The sequence below is a fragment of the Drosophila novamexicana genome, unplaced genomic scaffold (genome assembly GCF_003285875.2).
Source record: "Drosophila novamexicana strain 15010-1031.04,08,12 unplaced genomic scaffold, DnovRS2.1 tig00000462-arrow-pilon, whole genome shotgun sequence".
Taxonomy (NCBI): Eukaryota; Metazoa; Arthropoda; class Insecta; order Diptera; family Drosophilidae; genus Drosophila; species Drosophila novamexicana.
In genome coordinates, this window is record NW_020824806.1 from 1,561,854 (window position 1) to 1,570,714 (window position 8,861).

Genomic DNA, 8,861 nt, shown 5'->3' on the forward strand with positions numbered 1-8,861 from the left:
GATTTGACCGAGTTATGGTGGTTGTAAATTTTGAACCATGTCTATATACGAATCTTGGGGTAAGATTTGGACATGAATTTCGACTAAAAAATCGCTGTTCATATTTGAATGCCAGATTAATCTAGAGGGAAAACCATGAAGAAAAATCCAAACTTCGTGGAAATCGGATGAGATTTGACCGAGTTATGGGGGTGGTAAATTTTGACCCATGTCTGCATACGAATCTTGGGGTAAGATTTGGACATGAATTTCGACTAAAAAATCGCTGTTCATATTTGAATGCCAGATTAATCTAGAGGGAAAACCATGAAGAAAAATCCAAACTTCGTGGAAATCGGATGAGATTTGGCCGAGATATGGGGGTGGTCATTTTTGACCCTTGTCTAAATACGAATCTTGGGGTAAGATTTGGACATGAATTTCGACTAAAAAATCGCTGTTCATATTTAATTTCCAGATTAATCTAGAGGGAAAACCATGAAGAAAAATCCAAACTTCGTGGGAATCGAATGAGATTTGACCGAGTTATGGGGGTGGTCATTTTAGACCCATGTCTATATACGAATTTTGGGGTAAGATTTGTACATGAATTTCGACCAAAAAATCGGTGTCGAGATTTGAATGCCACATTAATCTAGAAGGAAGACCATGAAGAAAAAGCCAAACTTCGTGAAAATCGGATGAGATTTGGCCGAGATATGGGGGTGGTCATTTTTGACCCATGTCTATATACGAATCTTGGGGTAAGATTTGGACATGAATTTCGACTAAAAAATCGCTGTTCATAATTAATTTCCAGATTAATCTAGAGGGAAAACCATGAAGAAAAAGCCAAACTTCGTGAAAATCGGATGAGATTTGACCGAGTTATGGTGGTGGTCATTTTTGACCCATGTCTATATACGAATCTTGGGGTAAGATTTGGACTTGAATTTCGACCAAAAAATCGGTGCCGTGATTTGAATGCCAGATTAATCTAGAGGGAAAACCATGAAGAAAAAGCCAAACTTCGTGAAAATCGGATGAGATTTGACCGAGTTATGGTGGTGGTAAATTTTGACCCATGTCTATATACGAATCTTGGGGTAAGATTTGGACATGAATTTCGACTAAAAAATCGCTGTTCATATTTGAATGCCAGATTAATCTAGAGGGAAAACCATGAAGAAAAATCCAAACTTCGTGGAAATCTGATGAGATTTGACCGAGTTATGGGGGTGGTAAATTTTGACCCATGTCTATATACGAATCTTGGGGTAAGATTTGGACATGAATTTCGACTAAAAAATCGCTGTTCATATTTGAATGCCAGATTAATCTAGAGGGAAAACCATGAAGAAAAATCCAAACTTCGTGGAAATCTGATGAGATTTGACCGAGATATGGGGGTGGTCATTTTTGACCCATGTCTGCATACGAATCTGGGGTAAGATCTGGACATGAGTTTCGACTAAAAAATCGGTGTCGAGATTTGAATGCAAGATTAATCTAAAGGGAAAACTATAAAGAAAAAGCCAAACTTCGTGGAAATCGGATGAGATTTGGCCGAGATATGGGGGTGGTCATTTTTGACCCATGTCTATATACGAATCTTGGGGTAAGATTTGGACATGAATTTCGACAAAAAAATCGCTGTTCATATTTGAATGCCAGATTAATCTAGAGGGAAAACCGCGAAGAAAAATTCAAACTTCGTGGAAATCTGATGAGATTTGACCGAGATATGGGGGTGGTAAATTTTGACCCATGTCTATATACGAATCTTGGGGTAAGATTTGGACATGAATTTCGACTAAAAAATCGGTGTCGAGATTTGAATGCCAGATTAATCTAGAGGGAAAACCATGAAGAAAAAGCCAAACTTCGTGGAAATCTGATGAGATTTGGCCGAGATATGGGGGTGGTCATTTTTGACCCATGTCTGCATACGAATCTGGGGTAAGATCTGGACATGAGTTTCGACTAAAAAATCGGTGTCGAGATTTGAATGCAAGATTAATCTAAAGGGAAAACTATAAAGAAAAAGCCAAACTTCGTGGAAATCGGATGAGATTTGGCCGAGATATGGGGGTGGTCATTTTTGACCCATGTCTATATACGAATCTTGGGGTAAGATTTGGACATGAATTTCGACAAAAAAATCGCTGTTCATATTTGAATGCCAGATTAATCTAGAGGGAAAACCGCGAAGAAAAATTCAAACTTCGTGGAAATCGGATGAGATTTGGCCGAGATATGGGGGTGGTAAATTTTGACCCATGTCTATATACGAATCTTGGGGTAAGATTTGGACATGAATTTCGACTAAAAAATCGCTGTACATATTTGAATGCCAGATTAATCTAGAGGGAAAACCATGAAGAAAAATCCAAACTTCGTGGAAATCGGATGAGATTTGGCCGAGATATGAGGGTGGTCATTTTTGACCCATGTCTATATACGAATCTTGGGGTAAGATTTGGACTTGAATTTCGACCAAAAAATCGGTGTCGAGATTTGAATGCCAGATTAATCTAGAGGGAAGACCATGAAGAAAAAGCCAAACTTCGGGGAAATCTGATGAGATTTGACCGAGTTATGGGGGTGGTAAATTTTGACCCATGTCTATATACGAATCTTGGGGTAAGATTTGGACATGAATTTCGACTAAAAAATCGCTGTTCATATTTGAATGCCAGATTAATCTAGAGGGAAAACCATGAAGAAAAATCCAAACTTCGTGGAAATCTGATGAGATTTGACCGAGATATGGGGGTGGTAAATTTTGACCCATGTCTATATACGAATCTTGGGGTAAGATTTGGACATGAATTTCGACTAAAAAATCGCTGTTCATAATTAATTTCCAGATTAATCTAGAGGGAAAACCATGAAGAAAAATCCAAACTTCGTGGGAATCGAATGAGATTTGACCGAGTTATGGGGGTGGTCATTTTAGACCCATGTCTATATACGAATTTTGGGGTAAGATTTGTACATGAATTTCGACCAAAAAATCGGTGTCGAGATTTGAATGCCACATTAATCTAGAAGGAAGACCATGAAGAAAAAGCCAAACTTCGTGAAAATCGGATGAGATTTGGCCGAGATATGGGGGTGGTCATTTTTGACCCATGTCTATATACGAATCTTGGGGTAAGATTTGGACATGAATTTCGACTAAAAAATCGCTGTTCATAATTAATTTCCAGATTAATCTAGAGGGAAAACCATGAAGAAAAAGCCAAACTTCGTGAAAATCGGATGAGATTTGACCGAGTTATGGTGGTGGTCATTTTTGACCCATGTCTATATACGAATCTTGGGGTAAGATTTGGACTTGAATTTCGACCAAAAAATCGGTGCCGTGATTTGAATGCCAGATTAATCTAGAGGGAAAACCATGAAGAAAAAGCCAAACTTCGTGAAAATCGGATGAGATTTGACCGAGTTATGGTGGTGGTAAATTTTGACCCATGTCTATATACGAATCTTGGGGTAAGATTTGGACATGAATTTCGACTAAAAAATCGCTGTTCATATTTGAATGCCAGATTAATCTAGAGGGAAAACCATGAAGAAAAATCCAAACTTCGTGGAAATCTGATGAGATTTGACCGAGTTATGGGGGTGGTAAATTTTGACCCATGTCTATATACGAATCTTGGGGTAAGATTTGGACATGAATTTCGACTAAAAAATCGCCGTTCTTATTTGAATGCCAGATTAATCTAGAGGGAAAACCATGAAGAAAAATCCAAACTTCGTGGAAATCGGATGAGATTTGGCCGAGTTATGGGGGTGGTAAATTTTGACCCATGTCTGCATACGAATCTTGGGGTAAGATTTGGACATGAATTTCGACTAAAAAATCGCTGTTCACATTTGAATGCCAGATTAATCTAGAGGGAAAACCATGAAGAAAAATCCAAACTTCGTGGAAATCTGATGAGATTTGACCGAGTTATGGGGGTGGTAAATTTTGACCCATGTCTATATACGAATCTTGGGGTAAGATTTGGACATGAATTTCGACTAAAAAATCGCTGTTCATATTTGAATGCCAGATTAATCTAGAGGGAAAACCATGAAGAAAAATCCAAACTTCGTGGAAATCTGATGAGATTTGACCGAGATATGGGGGTGGTAAATTTTGACCCATGTCTATATACGAATCTTGGGGTAAGATTTGGACATGAATTTCGACTAAAAAATCGGTGTCGAGATTTGAATGCCAGATTAATCTAGAGGGAAAACCATGAAGAAAAAGCCAAACTTCGTGGAAATCTGATGAGATTTGGCCGAGATATGGGGGTGGTCATTTTTGACCCATGTCTGCATACGAATCTGGGGTAAGATCTGGACATGAGTTTCGACTAAAAAATCGGTGTCGAGATTTGAATGCAAGATTAATCTAAAGGGAAAACTATAAAGAAAAAGCCAAACTTCGTGGAAATCGGATGAGATTTGGCCGAGATATGGGGGTGGTCATTTTTGACCCATGTCTATATACGAATCTTGGGGTAAGATTTGGACATGAATTTCGACAAAAAAATCGCTGTTCATATTTGAATGCCAGATTAATCTAGAGGGAAAACCGCGAAGAAAAATTCAAACTTCGTGGAAATCGGATGAGATTTGGCCGAGATATGGGGGTGGTAAATTTTGACCCATGTCTATATACGAATCTTGGGGTAAGATTTGGACATGAATTTCGACTAAAAAATCGCTGTACATATTTGAATGCCAGATTAATCTAGAGGGAAAACCATGAAGAAAAATCCAAACTTCGTGGAAATCGGATGAGATTTGGCCGAGATATGAGGGTGGTCATTTTTGACCCATGTCTATATACGAATCTTGGGGTAAGATTTGGACTTGAATTTCGACCAAAAAATCGGTGTCGAGATTTGAATGCCAGATTAATCTAGAGGGAAGACCATGAAGAAAAAGCCAAACTTCGGGGAAATCTGATGAGATTTGACCGAGTTATGGGGGTGGTAAATTTTGACCCATGTCTATATACGAATCTTGGGGTAAGATTTGGACATGAATTTCGACTAAAAAATCGCTGTTCATATTTGAATGCCAGATTAATCTAGAGGGAAAACCATGAAGAAAAATCCAAACTTCGTGGAAATCTGATGAGATTTGACCGAGATATGGGGGTGGTAAATTTTGACCCATGTCTATATACGAATCTTGGGGTAAGATTTGGACATGAATTTCGACTAAAAAATCGGTGTCGAGATTTGAATGCCAGATTAATCTAGAGGGAAAACCATGAAGAAAAAGCCAAACTTCGTGGAAATCTGATGAGATTTGGCCGAGATATGGGGGTGGTCATTTTTGACCCATGTCTGCATACGAATCTTGGGGTAAGATTTGGACTTGAATTTCGACCAAAAAATCGGTGTCGAGATTTGAATGCCAAATTAATCTAGAGGGAAAACTATGAAGAAAAAGCCAAACTTCGTGAAAATCGGATGAGATTTGACCGAGTTATGGTGGTGGTCATATTTGACCCATGTCTATATACGAATCTCGGGTAAGATCTGGACATGAGTTTCGACTAAAAAATCGGTGTCGAGATTTGAATGCAAGATTAATCTAAAGGGAAAACTATAAAGAAAAAGCCAAACTTCGTGGAAATCGGATGAGATTTGGCCGAGATATGGGGGTGGTCATTTTTGACCCATGTCTATATACGAATCTTGGGGTAAGATTTGGACATGAATTTCGACAAAAAAATCGCTGTTCATATTTGAATGCCAGATTAATCTAGAGGGAAAATCGCGAAGAAAAATCCAAACTTCGTGGAAATCGGATGAGATTTGGCCGAGATATGGGGGTGGTAAATTTTGACCCATGTCTATATACGAATCTTGGGGTAAGATTTGGACATGAATTTCGACTAAAAAATCGCTGTACATATTTGAATGCCAGATTAATCTAGAGGGAAAACCATGAAGAAAAATCAAACTTCGTGGAAATCGGATGAGATTTGGCCGAGATATGAGGGTGGTCATTTTTGACCCATGTCTATATACGAATCTTGGGGTAAGATTTGGACTTGAATTTCGACCAAAAAATCGGTGTCGAGATTTGAATGCCAGATTAATCTAGAGGGAAGACCATGAAGAAAAAGCCAAACTTCGTGAAAATCGGATGAGATTTGGCCGAGATATGGGGATGGTCATTTTTGACCCATGTCTATATACGAATCTTGGGGTAAGATTTGGACATGAATTTCGACTAAAAAATCGCTGTTCATATTTAATTTCCAGATTAATCTAGAGGGAAAACCATGAAGAAAAATCCAAACTTCGTGGGAATCGAATGAGATTTGACCGAGTTATGGGGGTGGTCATTTTAGACCCATGTCTATATACGAATTTTGGGGTAAGATTTGTACATGAATTTCGACCAAAAAATCGGTGTCGAGATTTGAATGCCACATTAATCTAGAAGGAAGACCATGAAGAAAAAGCCAAACTTCGTGAAAATCGGATGAGATTTGGCCGAGATATGGGGGTGGTCATTTTGACCCATGTCTATATACGAATCTTGGGGTAAGATTTGGACATGAATTTCGACGAAAAAATCGCTGTTCATATTTGAATGCCAGATTAATCTAGAGGGAAAACCATGAAGAAAAATCCAAACTTCGTGGAAATCTGATGAGATTTGACCGAGTTATGGGGGTGGTAATTTTTGACCCATGTCTATATACGAATTTTGGGGTAAGATTTGGACATGAATTTCGACGAAAAAATCGGTGTCGAGATTTGAATGCCACATTAATCTAGAGGGAAGACCATGAAGAAAAAGCCAAACTTCGTGAAAATCGTATGAGATTTGGCCGAGATATGGGGGTGGTCATTTTTGACCCTATATACGAATCTTGGGGTAAGATTTGGACATGAATTTCGACTAAAAAATCGGTGTCGAGATTTGAATGCCAGATTAATCTAGGCGGAAACCCATGAAGAAAAAGCTAAACTTCGTAAAAATCGGATGCGATTTGACCGAGTTATGGGGGTGGTAAATTTTGACCCATGTCTATATACGAATCTTGGGGTAAGATTTGGACATGAATTTCGACTAAAAAATCGCTGTTCATATTTGAATGCCAGATTAATCTAGAGGGAAAACCATGAAGAAAAAGCCAAACTTCGTGGAAATCGGATGAGATTTGGCCGAGATATGGGGGTGGTCATTTTTGACCCATGTCTATATACGAATCTTGGGGTAAGATTTGGACATGAATTTCGACTAAAAAATCGCTGTTCATATTTGAATGCCAGATTATTCTAGAGGGAAAACCATGAAGAAAAATCCAAACTTCGTGGGAATCGGATGAGATTTGGCCGAGTTATGGGGGTGGTCATTTTTGACCCATGTGTATATACGAATTTTGGGGTAAGACATGAATTTCGACCAAAAAATCGGTGTCGAGATTTGAATGCCACATTAATCTAGAGGGAAGACCATGAAGAAAAAGCCAAACTTCGTGAAAATCGGATGAAATTTGGCTGAGATATGGGGGTGGTCATTTTTGACCCATGTCTATATACGAATCTTGGGGTAAGATTTGGACATGAATTTCGACCAAAAAATCGGTGTCGAGATTTGAATGCCACATTAATCTAGAGGGAAGACCATGAAGAAAAAGCCAAACTTCGTGAAAATCGGATGAGATTTGGCCGAGATATGGGGGTGGTCATTTTTGACCCATGTCTATATACGAATCTTGGGGTAAGATTTGGACATGAATTTCGACTATAAAATCGCTGTTCATATTTAATTTCCAGATTAATCTAGAGGGAAAACCATGAAGAAAAATCCAAACTTCGTGGGAATCGAATGAGATTTGACCGAGTTATGGGGGTGGTCATTTTAGACCCATGTCTATATACGAATTTTGGGGTAAGATTTGTACATGAATTTCGACCAAAAAATCGGTGTCGAGATTTGAATGCCAGATTAATCTAGAGGGAAGACCATGAAGAAAAAGCCAAACTTCGTGAAAATCGGATGAGATTTGGCCGAGATATGGGGGTGGTCATTTTTGACCCATGTCTATATACGAATCTTGGGGTAAGATTTGGACATGAATTTCGACTAAAAAATCGCTGTTCATATTTAATTTCCAGATTAATCTAGAGGGAAAACCATGAAGAAAAATCCAAACTTCGTGGGAATCGAATGAGATTTGACCGAGTTATGGGGGTGGTCATTTTAGACCCATGTCTATATACGAATTTTGGGGTAAGATTTGGACATGAATTTCGACCAAAAATCGGTGTCGAGATTTGAATGCCACATTAATCTAGAGGGAAGACCATGAAGAAAAAGCCAAACTTCGTGAAAATCGGATGAGATTTGGCCGAGATATGGGGGTGGTCATTTTTGACCCATGTCTATATACGAATCTTGGGGTAAGATTTGGACATGAATTTCGACTAAAAAATCGCTGTTCATATTTAATTTCCAGATTAATCTAGAGGGAAAACCATGAAGAAAAATCCAAACTTCGTGGGAATCGAATGAGATTTGACCGAGTTATGGGGGTGGTCATTTTAGACCCATGTCTATATACGAATTTTGGGGTAAGATTTGTACATGAATTTCGACCAAAAAATCGGTGTCGAGATTTGAATGCCACATTAATCTAGAAGGAAGACCATGAAGAAAAAGCCAAACTTCGTGAAAATCGGATGAGATTTGGCCGAGATATGGGGGTGGTCATTTTTGACCCATGTCTATATACGAATCTTGGGGTAAGATTTGGACATGAATTTCGACTAAAAAATCGCTGTTCATATTTGAATGCCAGATTAATCTAGAGGGAAAACCATGAAGAAAAATCCAAACTTCGT